At 37.0% G+C, this 20,477-nt stretch overlaps 1 protein-coding gene across 1 annotated transcript in view; it reads left to right on the top strand.

Annotated features, from left to right (window-relative positions):
• The first annotated feature begins 4,889 nt into the window (after positions 1-4,889).
• The window catches only part of hdlbpb (high density lipoprotein binding protein b), a 138,685-nt gene continuing 123,097 nt past the window's right edge, over positions 4,890-20,477 (top strand). The window contains exon 1 of the mRNA XM_039747007.1: positions 4,890-4,947. The gene's annotated coding sequence lies outside the window, so the exon portion shown is untranslated. The remainder of the gene's footprint in view (positions 4,948-20,477) is intronic.

The raw sequence follows: 20,477 nt of genomic DNA, 5'->3' as shown, positions 1-20,477 counted from the left end.
CTCCACCTTCACCCACTCTGTAGACTCAGTATCCAGCCAGGCTGGAGGAATGCTGGAGGAGCCAGAGGAGGAAAATCTGAGGCAGTGGTGGAGCAGCAGCATGTGGGGCAGAGGAAAAAGATTGTTCAAGTTGGCAGATAAAGTGGCTGCATTCAAAGCCAAACTTGATTTATGGGGCCGACGAGTGAACATTGGGATTTTTGATATGTTTCAAATGTTAACAGAGGTTGTTAAAGATACCAAACCAGGGCCTTCTTTCTCTCAGCTGGTGTATGATCACCTATCTCAGCTTTCAATAGAGTTTGAGCATTATTCCCAACCACAAAAGACCCTGAAATGGGAAGGAATGGATCCATGACCCATTTGTGAATAAACCAGGTAAATCAACTTTGTCTGTGCTTGAAGAGGATCAACTGCTTGAGGCTGCAAATGATGGTGGCCTTAAAAGTATGTTTGAGACAACTTCAAAACTCCATACGTTTTGGATTAAAGTCAAGGCACAATATCCTGAGGTTGCCACAAAAGCACTGAAAAGTCTGCTTCCATTTCCAACATCCTATCTTTGTGAGGCAGCGTTTTCTGCAATGACAGCAAACAAAACAAGATTATAGACTAGACTGAACGTAAGCAACACACTTCGTGTGTTACTGTCTTCCATCGTCCCCAGATGGGATCGTCTGGTTGCAGGAAAACAAGCTCAGGGCTCCCACTGATTCTGCAGGCTCTATTGTAGGCATGGAGCTGGACAGTTTGACATCTGTGGCAGAGCTACGGGAGCTGAGCAGGCTCCTGTCAATCACAGAGAATCCACTGCATCCACTGAACAGTGTCATCTCCAGACAGAGGAGCAGCTGAAGCGACCTGAAGATCTTCCTCCCCCACACTATGCGACTCTTCAATTCCACCTGGGAGGGTTAACGTTAACATTACACAAAGTTATTGTCTGTTTTATCTGCATTTTTTATCACTCTTTAATTTAATATTATTTTTTATCAGTATGCTGCTGTTGGAGTATGTGAATTTCCTTTTGGGATTAATAAAGTATCTATCTATCTATCTGCATTATGGTAAGTTGTATAATTTCTATGATGATATTATAACTATTGTCAGGGCGCAAAACAGTGTTGACCCAGTGGACGTATAGGTGGCATCATGACAAGGTGAGGAACAACGCTCATGGACATCTTGGAGTAGGAACGGAGAAAAAAAATACCCAGCCAAAACAAAGCCACTTCTGAGCACCATCACCTCTGCAAAAGAGACTCAGATGTTGGCTGTACAGAATGAAGCCAGGCAAAATCTCAGGGATAAGAACACCCCAGTTTCCAGAGATGGTACTGTCCACAACTCTCAGACTAGATGTCATTATGTGGTCTTCTGAGGGATGCAAACTTATCTTGGTTAAATTAACAGTCCTGTGGGAAGAGGGCTGTGGGGAAGCAACAATAAGAAAGAAAAACAAGAACCAACAGCTTGTCTAGGATTGTCAGGAAAAAGGTTGAACAACATGGCTATCTGTAGTGGAAGTGGGATGTCAAGGAATCCCAGCCTCATCTGTGTGGAATCTGCTGACAAAAGACCAGAAGCTGGGAGAGGTGGCACAAGGTGTCTCCTGTTGGCACTGACATATGAAGGAGAACACTACTTGCATTAGAGGAGAGGTGCCTTGGCCATCCCTTCTGATCTGCCAACTGGAGAGTGTTGTAGTTAAGGGTTGAAACACTCTAAGAAGGTTGGGCACCAGCCAATGACCTCTCTTTCCAGTCACAGCTACATCCATAAAAATGAGAGAAAAAGGCATTATTAATGTGAAACAAATCTGCTTGAGTTTTTTTTTTACATTTTTGGCTAGTCAGATTACTAAACCAGACAATGAAGCTGAAAATGTTAGTAGACTTGATTACACTGTGATAAAAGGACAACATAAGGTCCTTGCCCACTTTAAATAGTCTGAATTAATCGAAGAGAAACAAGCCCTGACTGCAATTACAGTACGTATGTGTTTTTATATTTATTTTCCAATTAAGATTATTATCTAGGGTACTTTCTAAGTATTTATATTAAGTCACTATTACTAGCTCCTCCTCAAGAACAATGATCGGTTAACATAACGAAATTCTACCTCTTTAAATGGTTCGACTCAAACCACTTACACCTTAACACCAGCAAGACCAAGGATCTGGTGGTGGATTTTAGGAGGCCCAAGCCCCTCATGGACCCTGTGATCATCAGAGGTGACTGTGTGCAGAGGGTGCAGACCTATAAATATCTGGGAGTGCAGCTGGATGACAAATTGGACTGGACTGCCAATACTGATGCTCTATGTAAGAAAGGTCAGAGCAGACTATACTTTCTGAGAAGGTTGGCATCCTTCAACATCTGCAGTAAGATGCAGCAGATGTTCTACCAGACGGTTGTGGCGAGTGCCCTCTTCTACACGGTGGTGTGCTGGGGTAGCAGCATAAAGATGAAAGACGCCTCACGCCTGGACAAACTTGTTAAGAAGGCAGGCTCTATTGTAGGATTAAAGTTGGACAGTTTAACATCTGTGGCAGAGCGACGGGCACTAAGCAAACTCCTGTCAATCATGAAGAATCCACTGCATCCACTGAACAGTGTCATCTCCAGGCAGAGGAGTAGCTTCAGTGACAGACTTTTGTCACTTTCCTGCTCCACTGACAGACTGAGGAGATCGTTCCTCCCCCACACTATGCGACTCTTCAATTCCACCCGGGGGAGTAAATGCGAACATTAATTTTATTTTTATTTTTTATTTTTTTTTTCATGTTTTCATTTTTATTACTATTTAATTTAATATTGTTTCTTTGTATCAGTATACTGCTGCTGGATTATGTGAATTTCCCCTTGGGATTAATAAAGTATCTATCTATCTATCTATCTATCTATCTATCTATCTATCTATCTATCTATCTAAATAAACATCTTTCATTTATTGCTATTGTCATTCTGATTAAGAGAATTTTTATTGCGCCAATTTACTAAATAGTCCACTTTTCTTAAGTAATGGTTGTCATCCTCTGCAGATATGTATACTATCAGCAAGGTGTCATCAGCCTACTTGATAATGGAAAAGTGGTAATTATTCTGTCTCAGGTAACTTGTGTACAGTATAAATAATGAAAACAAAACACATCCTTGTGGAGTCCTTGTATTTGAGAGACTTTTATAATAATAATAAGAATAATAATTATTATAATAGTAATGATAATAATGATAATTCTTTAGTGCTTTTCTTATTTCTCAAGGCGCTTCAGTGAGTGGGGCACCACTTCAACCACCACTAATATGTAGCATCCACCTGAATGATGCAATGGCAGCCATTTTTGAGCCGGTACACTCACTACATATTAGCTGCTAGGTGGTGAAGTGGTGAGAGAGATAGCCAATTAGAGATAGGGGATGATTAGGTGGCCAGAATAACTAGGCAGTGGTGGGCAATTCATACTGTTCAGTTTATCAGTCAGTATGTGAGGCTGGATGTTTCTGAACACTAAAAACCCAGAAGTACTGTTCTGATCTATGAATTAGGCTTATCAATAACCAGCAGAGCATCTTCCACACTTCTGTTTGCACAAAAACCAAATTGGTAGTTATCTCGAAATTACTTAGTCACTGTGATTAAACTGTTTTTTCGCCAAGTATTCAAAGCATTTCATTGGAATGTAGGTTAACTTCACTGGTCTCTAGTCATTCAAACCGTATAACTCAGGGACCTTAGGAACTGGGGTAATGATTAACGTTTTCCACAGTTCAGGTATACAAGCACAGTGCATGGACCACTTAAAAAAACAAATGAAAACCTCGAGAGAGCTGCTTGAAACATATTTTTTGATGCCAACCTGATGTGCCATCTGACCCCACTGCCTTCTTAGTTTTAATCTGTTGCAAAGATTTCTCCACTGACCTCCATGACAGCAATATTTCCAGTATTTTTAAAAAGCTCCTCCCTGACTTGAACATTACAGTATGTGTTACAAGGCAAAAATCAACCCTGGTGAGCACACTCGCTCAAATTAACCTAATGCAATCATCTTGATTGCCTTTGCACTGATATTTTAACCTCATTTACTCACCCACCTATATCCTGAGCCTTGTCTGTCCAGTGCAGATTTTCAGCAGAGCCAGTCCTGGCACCACTAGGTATAAGACAAGATGTGGATCTTTACAGGCTTCCGCTTCAACGCAGAGCCCACTAGCAGACCTGAGTACACATTTGCTCTTGTTAGACCAGTTTAGAGCAACCAAACAGCTTAACTTTGGAATGCAGAAGGAAACCGGAGTACTTAGAGAAAACACCAAAAACACATGCTCTGTGTCACAGAGAAGGGAGCTAATGTTCTTTTGACAGCTGAAAGAATCATGATGTAAACAATTAAGAGGAATTTTTAACCAAACTGAATGCAACCATGTCCTCCATGTCCCTGAAAAAACAGGGATATAGACTGCCACAAAGACAGTAAAGACAGCAAATTAGATAAACTGCTATTTGTGAATACCCTTCCACTTGCAAACTACACAGGCAAACATCAAAATGCCCAAGATTTTAGTTCATGTCCCTAAGTAGAGCTCTATTTATTATACCACCTAATATTGTTTTGTTGTCTAATCATGTGACAGTGATTTAATTTTTGCTGGTCTTGTTGTTTATCAGGAAACAGTAACGAAGATCATACGTCCACTCAGAAACACGTCAGATAAGTCTACGTAAAAGTGATCTCTGGATTTTCATTGAGAAGAAAACTACTAAGCCTATTTAACGAGGGAATTCTAACCGCGGCAGGATACTGCGGCTTTTCAGTCCTGGGTGAGTGGTGATACGTCAATCCGCCTCCTTAGTACGTGACCTCAGTGACGTATTTGCGTGAGTGCGTGCGATCACTCCGCTGACAGTACCGTGTGTTTATGACGGATTTCTGGAGGAAGCAGGTAAGGAACAGCGTGCTTTTATTAAAATATGCATGTGGCAGGACTAGCGCCTTGCACGGTATGTATGTGCACTCGTCTGTGTGTGACTTTTACAACAAAACCTGTACTGCAGAGCGTAGCTGATGCTAGTCTTGCCTCATCTTTTGCAATGTGTTAGTGCTGCGGCAGGGCCTCGGTGCGTTTTAAGCTGTGCGTTCCCCTTTGCACCCGAGGGTATCCCCAATGCAACCTTTGGGGAGCCTGTCTCATAGGTGTCGTATCCGCATCACCAAAGACCATCTAAGCAAACCGCTGCGTCCAGTGCTGACACCTGGAGTGCTGGCCGCAGTGTCCCTTGCTAATATTTTGCAGGAGTGGCAGGGACCTTGGTGGTACGCCGTTCCCCCGTCGACACCTCTGGGGGTCAGCAAGTTGAATGAAAGAAATCAGCTGGGTGTGTGATGTCTATGTTTACCACGTTCATGCTGCAGAATATTTCTGCATACATCACCAAGGAGCTGTCGGCAAAGTCCTCGTATTTTAATTCGGAACCCAAGCCACATGATCTTCAAAGATCATTATTTGGGACAACAGAGCAGCGTCCACCATGATGACCTCTGAGGAGAAGACATCAGCCTCCATCATACACAGCTGAAAAATGCTGACCAAAACTATTCTTATCCAGCAATTTGCCATTTTGGTGTCTATTTGGAATGTTGCTGTCCCGATTCCTACCTAATTTCAGTGCTGTTTGTCTTTATTGTGAAGTCGGTAATTATTTTTCACTTGGTCTAATTCCTTAATATAGGGCAAATGTTTGTGATCACGATGTCTTGCTTTGTATTTAGGAAAGTCATGCTTGTGAACTAGGTATTTAATACTTACTTCAGCACCAGGTAGGAGCTGAATGGCTTTAGTTGCATTTCTCATTAGGTTTCAGTATTGTATGACTAATTTGTAACTTAGGATGACCAGCGCTACCTTCTCCTCCACCTAGGTATTTGACAAAGTTATTTTCCCATGGTTTATTTGAGTCAGATGCTGGCAGAATTCTTTCCTTTTTTAAGTTTACAGTTTTTCTGTTCCAGGTGTTGTCTTTATTTATATTAGCCTTTCCTTTCAGCTAAAGTCACCATTCACTCACTTTGTTTCTAGAACCCCTCAAGAACTGTCATTTATACTCTCTTACTTTTAACTTTATTATTAAATCATTAAAAATTTGTTCACTCTGCTCTTTGTAAAATTGATAATAGCAATTTTAATATAAGAGTTTAGTGTATAGACTGCACTTAGAAAACTAGTTAACTTTTATTAATCTGTCTCTCAGTCCATTTAAGTATCAGATTCTTTTATTCAGCTTTATAGCGAACTGAATACTTGGCCTCACTCTAATGGTTAAGAGACTTTAAAAGACCGCAGATACGTACTTGTCAATTACACTTCACACTTACTCACTCACTCACAGACAGCTATTCTCACAAGCGGTCAAATTGTAGTAGTCAGTCAACATTCAGATATATTGTTTTAAAGTTGTGAGAGGAGGCGCAGGTTAAGTCCAAGGAAAGAAGGACAACATGCACCTTCTTCATCACAACACTTTGGGGAGATGAGCAAAGTTTGTAAACATTAAAGGAATACTCTACCCAAAAGTGGTATTTTTATATATTACCTACCAAATACTTTGGTAAAGGGATGGCAGATAATAAACATTTAATATCATGTTTTCTTGGAGACGATGTTAAAAATATCCATGGAAAAAAATCGTCACGTAATTCATGTCACATAATCCACGTAGCCATTATCTATTCACTTTGTTTGCTAAAATACTGTTAATACTTCTAGAAAAAGTCCAATAAATGTTAAACAGGAAAGGCACATTACCCTAATACACCTTCCTGCTTATCATTTCCGATCACAAAATTAAAACATTTTCTCGGTCACCGCTACCAACTATATGGGGTAAATCTACTCTCTACAGTATATATAAAATCCTAAGCCTAAAAGTGTAACGATTTTATGTGTTGTTTTTATGTCACATTTTTTGTCACACTTTAAATTGGGCTTATTTTAAAAACTACATGTATATGTTTGGTATCGTTCTTTTTAGATTTTATCAGACTTTAATGTGATGTTAGATTTTCAGATTCTTATTCCATTTTTAAATTATAAATTAAAACATCAAGAAAGTCATGATTTTAAATTTTGATTGAGTAACTTTCTATCACAGGAACAGACTATTTAAATAAAAATTATCTAATAATAACCCCAATGTTTGTATTTAGGTGATTTAGTTAGCTGAAGGTGTTGAGTTACGATGCCCCATTGCATACCACTTTAGTTTTCATGTGATTTTTCCTGTTATTTAAATGAGCCATTTTTTAAAAAAAGTTTTTTTTTATCTATAAGAATGTCAGTTAAAATGAACTGATTGTTTATTTAGTCTGTTATAAATACTCATAGAGTATAGTGGACCTCAGTTTAACGTGAATACTCCAGTCGGTAAGAGAGTAAATATTTTATCCTCATTTCATGTTTTTTACTCCGTTAAATAATAATTTTTCTTTTACGTATTTATAGAATTTCATGATTTTGACTCCAATAAATAATCATTTTTCTTTTTTACATGTACAGATTTTGCTAGTATTCTGGCCACAACTGGGAGTTATCATCTAGTAGGTGAAAATTGGGTCTAGGGTGCAGTGCTGGCTATGTGATAGGCATGATTAGAACTGATCCAGACCAACTAGATCTTTGCCGAGAAAACTGGAATTTGGGACATGTGTTGCAACTTAGTGGGCAAAAAGTTTCTGGGAGGCTTGTAAATACTGACTTGATATAAATTGAAGTGGGGGCAAGTCAGTGCAGGATTGGGACCAAATCGGTGTCATTGAGTTGATTAAATACTTCATAGTGACAATGCTACTGGATGGATACATTCTGGTCTGAAATGCTGAAAGCACAGAGTATTGTGGGGGTGTCTTTAGTATGCCTTTTCAATGTTGTCTATAAGCCAGGGGCAGTGCCCTGTGACTGACAGAATTTCTTTTTAAAAAGGTGAAAAAGAAGCTGTGTTCAAGTATGACAAGGTACTGAAACAGGCTTCTCCTGCTTTGCATATGCTTTGTATACTTGGCAAGGACTTATGCTTGTAAAACATGTTATGTAGGGGTGATAAGAGTATAGAGCAGGGGAGGCCAACTCCGATCTTGGAAAGACACAGTGGCTATAGGTTTTCATTCTTTTTTCTTAATTAGTGACTAGTTTTTCTACTAATTAGCTTCATTTAATTTATTTGCTGTTTAAGACTCAGACCATTTTAATCAGGACTGAGTAACGTTTGTCTTGGAGGGCACAGATGGCTTCAGGTTTTTGTTCTAACCAAATTGCTTCAGGAGAAATTATTTATTTTTGAAGAAGCACTTATTACTCAAGTGACATTTTTCTGGTTCATTTTAGTTGACTTGCTTGTTAAAAAAAAAAAAATCTGTGATTTAAGAATGAACTGACATGGTACGGTTAAAACACTAACAAGCCGTGAAATTAAGTAAGATCTGTTATTGGTGAGGATTGACTTCTAATTAATCAACTGAGTTGGAACAAAAACCTGCAGTCACTGGGACTCTCCAGGATTGGAGTTGGAAACCTCTGGTATAGAGTTCTGAGGGGAGCTACTGGGTGCCTTTTCATTTACATTTTTCAAGAGTAAGAATTGGTGTATGCATACCTGGTATTAATTTGAGTCCTTTTAAATTATGTATAAGATCCTACCAATGGTGTGTCTTACGTCTTTCCTTCAGTTTGTTGGTAATGTCCTCATGGCCATGTCAGACTTTATGTGCAGTATGAACAGGACAGGTTTTCAGCTTATTGCAACATATTCTGGATGTTAAAGGCGACCTGCTCATTGAAGGTTCCGGTCCTTTATTGCAAGGCATAATTTTTTGTCTTCTGGTTAGGAAAGAGAAGTGGACCTTGGTAGAGGAGTTCTGGTATCTCAGGGTCTTATTTACAAGTGGAAAGAGGTGTTCATGAGTTTGCGCAATAAATCATTGTGCATTGGTATCAGTAATTCTTTTGTTATATCTTAAGTCATTGGATGACGCTTTGGCTTTTATCTGTCTACGTATCTGTCCTCACCTGTAATCATGAGCTCTGGTTAGTGACTAGAGGAGGAAGTACAAGCAAGAAAAATGAAATTTCTGTTCAAGAGGAGGAGCTTAACAATACAGAAGGATCTCAGAATAAAACAACAGCTTCTTTTGGTCAAGAGATGCCATTTAATATTGGTGTTCCAGCCACGTCAAAATGAAAGGAGAGAGAGGACTTATTCTAGGGATTATTTTTGGGATTTCCTATGACTCGGGACAGAGCTTCTTGGTTTTATCAAATTAAATTTTGCCAAGATAAACAAATGGAAACTGAGGTGAAGGAAATTTGTTTATTGTTAAATAGTTTTAAATGCAGTCATTCTTTTATACAAAATAGTCATGCATGAATTTTAGAAATTTCACATTTCATCTACAATTCAGTCATCGCATCTCGGAGATGGATTATATATATATATATATATATATATATATATATATATATATATATATATATATACTTTTTGCTGGAGAGCAGGTTTTTCAGTATACGATATTAAAATGAAACTTTTCTTTTGTACGTTCTATTGCATTCCATTTATAATTTCTATATGTACTGACTTACGACATTTGGGGAAAATATTGTCTATGTATTTTCTTGTACAAACAGAAATTTGATGAAATATATTTATAAATTGTTTAAGATCAGTATTACAGTTAGAATTAAACATTAATTTGAAATAGATGATAGTATTTAGAGTCCACATCAAAGATGCCATTCACACTTTTTCATTTGGACCGTCATAAATTGAGCTAGTGTCAATAGCATCCATTTATCATCCCCATTGTCCAGTTTAAGGCTATAAGGATCCCCAACTATGTTTGTGTTATTGTTTTCTCTAAAAAGTACATTTTTTGTTGTGACCTGAAAAGCACAAAAAAGTCTTCTTGGTTGCTATTGATGATGTGTTTTGCCTTGGGCCTATTACTATTAACTGCACAGATAGGGAATAATACTGAAACGTTATAGAAAACCCGCCTTTAGCTTAACATTTAATGCTTATTTAACATTTTGAAACAAACAGTTGTTAGAGTGTAGGGAGCCAGAATACCGTTATCATTATTAGCAGTATGATGAAAAATTTTAATTCCAGAAACACTTACTGTCTTATCACGCTTAGGCTTTTCAGTGTGGCTACAGGTAGTTTTTTGCTGACTGAAATGAGTGTAGATTGACAGTAAAATTTTAAAACCATATACAGTAAATGCAATCAGCAAGTGCCTCAAACTCTATTATTTTGTTTAATAGTTATTTACATAAATTAGTCCAGTAAGTAGTGTAGCTACTGTATTTGCATGTTTTTCTCTGCTTTTATTTTTTTTTTTTTACATTCACTGTTTGTATATTTTACTGCAATACTTTTGACTGCATAAAATCACACTTCATTATTTTATGTAGAATATGCCATTTTTAAGTGCCTTTTCTGGTATAATCGAAATGTGTTCATCTGTGACAAAAAACACATTTGGTAAAGGTGAAAAGTAGCTTATAAACATATTGTTTCTCAAAGTATTTTGGCTATACTATACAGTCATTTAAAAAGTAAGTACACTCCATGAACTGTTTTTTTTTTTTTTTAAACATATTTGGGCATATCAAGATATTTTATCTTTATTTAAACAGTATCTGTAGATAAAGGTAATATAAGAAACCTCTTGCCACATGTACATTTTTTAGTCCATTGTATAATTTCAATAAACATACATGCAAATTTCACATTTGTGTAAAAAGCAAGTGCACTCCTTCATGAGGTGCACCAGATCAGGTGCCAATGATTAGAACATCATTAGAGAAGATGTTGTCTGAATCTGTCTTATTTAAACCTCAGACATTTCGTTTGGTTTGAACTTTGTTGTTAAAGTGTTTCTTGTCACCATGCCTAGATTGAAAGCGCTCTCGGAGAACTTCAGAAAGAAGGTTTTAGATGCTGGTGAGTCTGGGAAGGTATTTGAAGAAATCTCCAGAAATTTCAAATCAATCTTCCACTGTCTGGAAGGCCATCTACAAGTGGAGAAGACTTCAAACAACTCCCAACACGTTTGTGCCAGGACTTCCCAGCAAGTTCAGTCTGAGAGCAGAATGCAAGATGCTGAAAGAAGTCTCTACAAACCCCAGAACTTTGTCATTGGACCTACAAGTAGCTCTTGCAACAATTCTAACGAGGCTCCACAAATTAAGTCTACACAGGAGTTGTGCCAGGAAGAAATATTTGCTATCCAGAAAAAATATCAAGGCAAGACAAAAATTACCCAAAACCTGGACTTGTAGAATGATGTGCTCTGCACACATAAAGCAAATAAAGAGTTATTTGGCTACAGTAACAGACGACATGTTTTGCAAAAACCAAACACAGCATTTTACCAGAACAACCCAATACCAACTGTAATGGATGGGGGTGGAAATGTTATGGTTTGAGGCTGGTTTACTGTATTAGAGCTGGGTAAGTTCACCATCCTAGAATGTTCTTTACTCTACCAGAGGATAATGTAATACCATCCGTAAGAAAATTAAAGCTCAGTCCAAACATGACAATGACCGAAAGTATATGAGTAAATGTGGCATGGAATGGCTGGGAAAAAAAGAAATATAGGGCTCTGGAATGCAAGTTAAAGCCTAGATCTAAATTGCATCAAGATGCTGTGGGGGAATTTGAAATGGGCTGTGGATGCACGACACACCTTAAACATCATACAGCTGATAGAATTCTGCATAGAGTAGGGCGGAACAACTTTCTCCATCAATGTTACACACTTTTAGACTTACTGCTGTATTTGCTTTTCCACATGAGTGTACTATCACCTGTAGAGGATGTGTTCTTTTCTTAGACTGCTAGTTTTTGTCTAGTCTTGATAGTAACTGTTGCGCAAATCAGGGCTGTGAAATGATTCAAAAAGTAAGGTACAAATATTCCAAAAAATGTTTAAATTATTTGAATTTAATGTAATGATTCTGGGTATTATACCTGCACATTAGTACATGATTTTTTTATTTAATACAGCAAAAAATAATTTAAATATATGTCACAATACATTTGCAGCACTGGGACCCTAGCTTACTGCTACAAGACCCACACAACATTTCCATAAGCACTTTGTGATTTGCAGAAGTACCACAAGTGTGGAGTAAAAAAAAATAATACAGTGGAGCATGTCACCAGCACATGACACTTGTGAGGGTTTAAGCTGCTTTTCATGGCTGCTTTTATGGCTCGCTGTCCTGACAAGGATCACAAGGAATGTAGGTCAGTTAGTAAGACTGCGACAGGGTGAGAAGAGCGAATAATTTTTACTGATATTTGAATATTTAGTTCACTTTCTAAAGTAATACAAGTTTGAGTATACAGTATTTCATGTGGCAGCAACAACATGCTGCAGTCAGTTTCTTCTTTGTCTCTTTGTTCACTTAATGCAAATGCGATAATTTTGTTACTTACTATATAATCCCCTCACATTAGTACATTTATATATACATGTTGCATCCTGTGTATGGCAATTGCTGTTCACAATGAAAAACAAATGCGGTCAGAAAATATCATAAGCCAGGCTCAGTTGAATGTTTTAATTAGGACTCAGCCCAGCAGTTGAGGAGAAAATGGGTTATGTGGCTTTTGTGAGCGATGCTAATTGATGGGATCAGGTAGTGGTAGGCATTTGATAGTGTGGTTTGTATTTGAAATATGCCCCACTTTACATATTTTGTTGTTTAAACAAGTACGGTTTTGAGAGCTATAGGAAGACAGAAGTGGTAGGTGGTTTGACGAAGCAAATTACCTCAGTTCCGTATTTTTCTGCCAGTCTGGCCAAACAATTGTCCTATGGCAGCTAGTCCTCTGAATCAAAAATTTGTTTGGCAACAAGAACGAATTTCTAGGGCTGTGGAGTCAGGACACAAAACCTTTGACTCCCAACTCCTCAATCTCTGGTACCTCCAACTCCTCTATTTGTAATTAGATTAATATATTTACTGTGTTGATTAAAAGCACATGACTACAAGATACAAGGCCTTTTATCACTGCCAATGTGAATCATCAGGCTACATTTCCTCACTCTAATCACTTAAAGGTCAGGTTTGAAAGTGTTGTTGCGGCTTACAAACACTTAGTAACATTAAACATAATACTCAACTTACAAAATTAAAATACATGCTGCATTTTTATCAGATGTCTCTAAGAAGAGAATTTAATTGAATTAGTATATGTGAATTTGAAAACTTTAGTGCAATATATTACAATTTACATTTAGTTAGAGTCTGTACATTTTTACTACCTCCGACTATAGTAACCCAATAATTGCTTCCGACTCTGCAGCCTGGGACACTTGTTGGACACTGAAGCAGTTTACTTTAGGATGTCCTTGCTCCCTGGTAAATAGTGACGGCATATTTATTTATTTATACGGTACAGCATAAATACTAAAAATTCCTTGCAGTCTGTTTGTACTGTAAACTCTAAATTTGCTTTCTCTGTTTTAGTCTGTTATTGTTAAAAACATGGTGCAGCTCTGCCTGTATTCAGTCTGAAATGGTGAATAACAAATGTCAGAGAATGTTTCCTTTTATCCATTGTAATACTTACTAAATTAAGAAATACTGTACCATTATCCTGTTGAAATTAAGTCCAGGGTAATGCAGCTGCTGTCTCACAGTTTCAACATTCTGGATTGAAATATTGCCCTTATTTAATGTATGTGTAGAGTTTTCACATCTTGCCATGCCTGTGTGAGTGTCCCTCCATATACTACACGTTTTCCTTCGACATTCCCAAAGAGGTGCTGTTTAGGTTGATTGAAGATTCCAAATTAAGTTTGTATGTTTGTGAAAAAATGTTAGCTCTGCAATGGACGGATGCCCTGCCTACGACTATTTCTTGACTTGTGCTCAGTGCTTTTGAAATAGGCTCTAGCCCACTGTGAATCAGAATTGGGTTAATCTTGTTTAAGAGTGTTGAATGTAATGATTTAACCTCACCTTTTGATACTGTTAGCCATCTCATTCTATTACACTGCCTTAAGAATTTGATAGGCTGTCAGGAACTGTACTTAAATTGTTTACTTCTTTTCAAATCATTAGATAGATGCCGAATTTTGCTAGTATTCCCTCATTCCCATTTGCAAGTGGATCTGGCATCCACTCAGCTGTCTGTTCCAGTAATTTTTTGTATAAAGATGTTGTAAGATGTAATTCTGTAACTTACTGTAATTTGAAATATTCGTAGGCCCTGGATATACAGGTTTATTTAAGTTCAAATTTAGTGTTGTGTGCATAGTACAGTACTATGGAATTTTAACATGTATTACTATTTTGAGGATAAATGCAATACAGTCAACCCTCGTTTATTGCGGTTAATCTGTTCCAGACTCTGCCGCGATAAATGAATTTCCGCGAAGTAGAATTCTTTATTTATAAATCGAATATTTTTGCAGAGCATAGAAAACCTGTTTACAACCTTCTAAATACATTTTCTAACATTATTAGAGCCCTCTAGACATGAAATAACACCCTTTAGTCAAATGTTTAAACTGTGCTCCATGACAAGACAGAGATGACAGTTCCGTTTCACAATTAAAAGAATGCAAACATATCTTCCTCTTCAAAAGAGTGCGCGTCAAGAGAATGTCACTGAGCGAGAGAGCGAGCGCGAGAGAGAACGAGGGAGAAAAGCAAACAATCAAAAATCAATAGGGCTGTTTGGGCTTTTAAGTATGCAAGGCACCCCCGGACAAAGCAGCTACAAGGAAGGCAGCAATGTGAAGGTAGTCTTTCAGCATTTCTTAGAAGTGCATCCGTATCCTCTAGGCAAACAGCCTCCGTACAAACAGCCCCTCTGCTCACACCCCCGCCGTCAGGAGCAGAGAATGTCAGAGAGAGAGAGAGAGAGACAGAGACAAGCAAACAATCAAAAATCAATATGTTTGGGCTTTCAAGTATGCAAAGCACCACACGGGAAGCATATCGTATATCATTGAGGAGTTTTATTTAATATGTAATACGTGCTCTGATTGGGTAGCTTCTCAGCCATCTTGCAATAGTGTCCCTTGTATGAAATTAACTGGGCAAAGCAACTGAGGAAGCATGTACCATAAATTAAAAGACCCATTGTCCGCAGAAATCCGCGAACCAGCAAATAATCTGTGATATATATTTAGATATGCTTACATTTAAAATCCGTGATAGAGTGAAGCCGCGAAAGTCGAAGCGCGATATAGAGAGGGATCACTGTACCATCAAAATACACACACACACAAACAAACAAAAGAATACATCATAGCATACATCACATGCAAAATATTTCTGTATATTTATAGTTTACATCTGCTGTGTGGTCCAGTAAAAGTTTATTTTTTAATAAGGCTTTGATTTATGGTGTTGTTGAGCGGGCCAATGTAACGTCGAAAATGTAATTTTAAAACATAGATCTTTGCTGGACTATTGTTGGCTGTGTTTGTAGAATACAGTATATTGTCTATGCAGTTGGCAACACAAAAAAGTACAGGTTGAGCATCCCTGATCTGAAATGCTCTAGAATCCTAAACTGATGGTATAGAAGACCATGTAAGGTTGAAAAAATTGGCAGCTATGTTTGTGAAAATCTGAATTGTAAAATTGAAGCACAACGCTTATCCACTTCTGACTGCATGTCTAAATGAATAAGGAAGTAATTCTCAAATGTGGAACCAAGTAGCTACAGTCATTTCAGTGTCTGTCTGCCTACCTGTATCTTCTGTTGGCATGCTCATTACAGTGTACAAACTAAATCATTAAGCTTGAGTCGCTTGTGTTTCTGAGATCCAGAATGGATCATTGCTGTTTTAGCATTTTATTTTCCCACAGCATCAGTTTATGTTGCTTTCTTCCTGAAACGGTTTAAAGTGTACAGTCTGGAGAAACTGAGGGAAGGTGTTTTAGAAAGATGCAATTCTGCAAAATTTCTAAGTTTATTCCCAACTCTGAAAATATCCAAAATCCAACATACTTCTAGCCCCAAGCATTTCAGATTAGGGATACTGTACTCCGTATGTATCTCAGCACTAAAGAAATTTCAACCAAAAAAAAAGCCTCCCCTTTTTGGTATTTTTACTTATAATTACAGTTGACCCCATCAATTATGTTGCCAATTTATTAGTGAACTGGTTAGTCTGATGATTAATTGGTTACTTAATTAATTTTTTTGGGATACTACATTAGTAATGTATTTAACTGAAAATAACAAATTAAGTTCAGCACTTCAAAAGTTCCAAAGTGTGTTATTGCAAAAATGTAAACTACTATAGAATACCATAAAGGGCTTTATAAGAATATAAACACTATGTAGCACACCTGTATATGTTTACAGTATGTATTGTATATGTTGGTATATAAACTAAATGCAGAATTCATAAGAATGTAGGAATGGTGTAGTGAATGTTACAAAAACTGAATCAGTGTTTTAAACTTCAGTAAGTTGAGAAGAAGATCACACTATCTCCATTGACATGGTGAGCAGAGCTTTATTTGACAGATAATGTAAATGTACCCAGGATTTAAGTATTTGATTGATTAGTTGATTACTTTAATTTTGCATACAAGAAAAAACACTAAACAAAAACTGAATTTGCTACAAGCCAGTCTTAACCTGAATGTAAATATTGCTGGACCCAAATTTGTTGAAGAAACTGTGCTGCAGCCTTCTGAGGCTTCAATTATGTGCAGAACTTCAGATCTAAATCATTGTGAAATATTGAATGATATCATTCTAAAATAATTCATCCAAGACCTAACCCTGGATTTATAACCACTGATAACCTAATATCAGCTGTACCTGTTTTTGCAAAGTAATAATGATTTATTTTCAGTTTTCACGCTTACACTTAAGTGCATTCATGTAAAACTAGACTAGGTGTAAGCCCTAGGTCACTATTGATTTTAATATATGGTGTGAAATAAAAAGCACCTAAGGTATGCTGTATTTTTATTCCTTTTTCATGAAAATAATGAAACATTAAAAGTGTTGCATCATTTCCAGTGCAGTTTGACCACATAAAATGCTATTTCTTTCTGACCAAGTTGTATTTTTAATTTTAAATTCTTGACTGAAGTGAAAGGTTAGCATTACCTCACAACTTATAAATTTCAGATGGCATTGTTTTCTTCAAATAGTCTGACTCGGAGCACGTGAGCAAAGCATGTGTATTGAGTTTTATTTTAAATAGGTGTTTATCACTGTTATCAACACAAAATGGTTGTGCGTGCATTTCTGGCTGTTACCGTAGTAATGTAACAATAAATCATTAACAAATTAATATTAAAAATTCTTTTTGAAATTATCAGTGTATGGTGATGGATGGTATACCATTTATGTATTTTATATATTTTTGTATTGCATTTTTGTATTTTCACAATGATGTGTTTTTTGTAATGCTATTAAGTGCATATGAATTTTGCATTGTTGGTTAAATGATGCACATGAAGTTTGAAACAAATGTGATGTTTGAGAACACAGACCATCACAAATTGGGACTCTCTGTGCCCTCACAGTAATGAGATCAAGGAGAAAGCAGAGCCAGAAACACTTCTAATAAAAAGCTTATAATAAATATTGACAAAATCATTCATGGTTTTTCAAACATGTCAATCTTACTTTTCATGGCTATGGTTTGTTTTGCTCCATGAAGTCGGAAAGCACTATGACTGGTCACATTTTTTATAAAATTAAGGCACTATCTTTCATTAAACAACTGGAATGTATCTAATGTTACAGTTTGTTCACATTGTAATTATTCATTTAGTGGATGGCATTATTTGCAGGAACTTAGAAAATTCACATAGTCAACTCTAAAAGAAATTGCATCCCACAAATAAGTGAGCAGAAACATTAATGTGATATAAATAATAGATATACTGTAACGATTGTAAATTCCAAAACCTACAAAAGTGTTCTTTTATATTTTGAATAGTTTATTGTGCCTAAAACATGTGGCAAAGTTATGGCACCCTTGAAGAATACTATAAATAAAGCCATAGGAATTACTGTCTTTGGGGAAACAAATTTTTCTTGATATTGCTTTTAGTGTCTAAGAACATTACAATTGTCTGTGCCTATTTCCTGTTTCATTGGGGTCTAAATATGAGGTGACACAAAAGTAAAAACATTTTGTGATCCATCAACATGTTTAAAACCAAATGGCTCTCCTCTCAAATGAGAAAGCTGCAAAGATTGGGGAATGGCTAAAAAAAATAGGGAATTAGTTGAAATTACCTGCAAGCACAAAGTAGTAAAGACCATAGTAAAGACGTTTGAAAAGCATGGAACTGATGAAAACCTGCTAAAAAGGGGGTGCATTTGCATCTTGCTGAAATTTGAGGTGCCAATATTTTTGAAATTCATCATTATTTGAAATGAGGCCATTTGGTGTGATGCCAGCTGCACATTTCAGAAGTCTGACAGACAAATCCCCAGAGGTACAGTCATTTGTATAAAGTAAAAGGAATAGTGGGGAAAGGACACATCCCTGCACCAGCACTGAGGGTTAATGGGTCAGATGTGTGTGCCTAACCACACATACTGTTTCCTATCTGTCAGAAAGCCTGTGATCCAGTGGCTTATTGAACTTGGCAGGTTGAAATGGGTGAGTTTCTTATCTAGAGGTCTGAGATGATTGTATTGAAAGCGGAGCTAAAGTCCACAAACAAGATCCTTACATATTCCCCTGACTTATCAAGGTGATGGTAAATAAAGCTCAGACCTAATTTAACTGCATCATCCACAGATTGGTTGGCTATGTATGCAAAATCAGGTTCAAAGCAGGAACCAATGTGTGAATTGTACGTGCACCCACACTCGGTAATATTGGGCTGATTTAGAGTTTCCCAATAAACAACCAATTTCTTTGCAATGTTGAAGTAAAATCGAAGTATTCAGAGAAATAGCCATAAAGACACAAAAATAATGGGTAAAGTTTGAATTTGGAGCTTCTGTGTCTTTAATGTGCTTATTAGTAAGAATATGGGTATTAATTCACTATTACAGTTTCTGAAGTTATGCAAAAAGATGACGCGCTGTGGCAACCCCAAATGGGAGCAGCTGAAAGAAGAAGAATTACAGTTTCTGAATTGTTTTATTTTAATAGGAAGAAAAGAGCACAGTGTGATCAAAGTTTATCATATTGCTCTGGTTTGAGCAAGTAATCACTTACATCCCTGAGGGCTAAAGATGTCTGATATCAAACTGCAACAGAATAAGGCATGTTTAAGAAAAATTAGCATAATTATCTGAGTTAATAGGACAGAGACTTAATATGGGGGTAGTGATAATTGTATTGAGTCTTATTCTATATTAGGGGGCTTACCCCCTGGTCGCTTTGCTAACCAGCCCCCCCTTGCCTGTGCTATGTGCCAGCCACTTCGCACTTGTTGTGAAGAGAGGGATGAACGCATCCCAAGGAGACACGGTCGCTCCTCTGAAATCCCCTCTTAAACGGTGATTCAATGGGAAACGAATAGTTTTTTTTTTAACCTCCTCTTTGCTTGATCAGCTGCTGCCGTGCCATGTGATCTGCATCGTGCGCAGCGCTTCGAACATATAAAAGCCTGTACAGCAGCTGTCTTTGTCGTGTACTCTGTCTTTTATTTCCAGCCCCGGGCGTGGTTAAATCTTTTGGCAAAAAGTCTTGTCTTGCTGGATATTTTTTAGTTTATAATTTAAAAATGGAATAAGAATCTGAAAATCTAGTAACATCACATTAAAGTTCAATAAATTCTGAAAAGAATGATACCAAACATATATATGTAGGGTTTAAAATAAGCCCGGTTTAAAGCGTGACAAAAAATGTGACATAAAAACGTCATATAAAATTGTTGCACTTTTAGGCCTAGGATTTTGTATATATAGAGTAAATTAGACTTAGGCTGTCCATTAACATTTGAGAGCGCTGTTGATTAGTCCACCAGGTACATATATGATTTTTACACCTCCTGGAAAAATTTCAGACCATGTCTGACCTATAGGCTGTTTGCATTTAAATTTGGAAAGCCAGGTTTAAGACATGTGTAATCATCCTTATTGTACTATAGATGCCCTTGTAACTTTTATGTGTACAGCATTTTTTCATTTTGTCCTCTATTTATACTTGTTTTTTTGCAAAGCACCCCTGAAAATATTTTTTTTACCAATAGTTGTGAATGTAATAAATATTAATAGGTATACGTTCTTCTGTTTTTGTTTTTAGCCATCTTCTGTTTGAAGTTGTATCTATTTTCATCTGTGAACCAAAAGATAGAAATAACCTTTGTCAAGATACCAATCTATGCTTGTTTTCATTGATACCTTTTTACATTTTCTTTATTTGTTACACTGTAACATAGTTTATTTATAGTTTGCCTTAGCATGCTGATAGGTGTTAATCCCTTTGGGAATCCCCCCTTTTAAATGA

The sequence above is a fragment of the Polypterus senegalus genome, chromosome 3 (assembly GCF_016835505.1).
Source record: "Polypterus senegalus isolate Bchr_013 chromosome 3, ASM1683550v1, whole genome shotgun sequence".
NCBI lineage: Eukaryota > Metazoa > Chordata > Cladistia > Polypteriformes > Polypteridae > Polypterus > Polypterus senegalus.
This window is presented reverse-complemented; position numbering and strand designations above follow the sequence as displayed.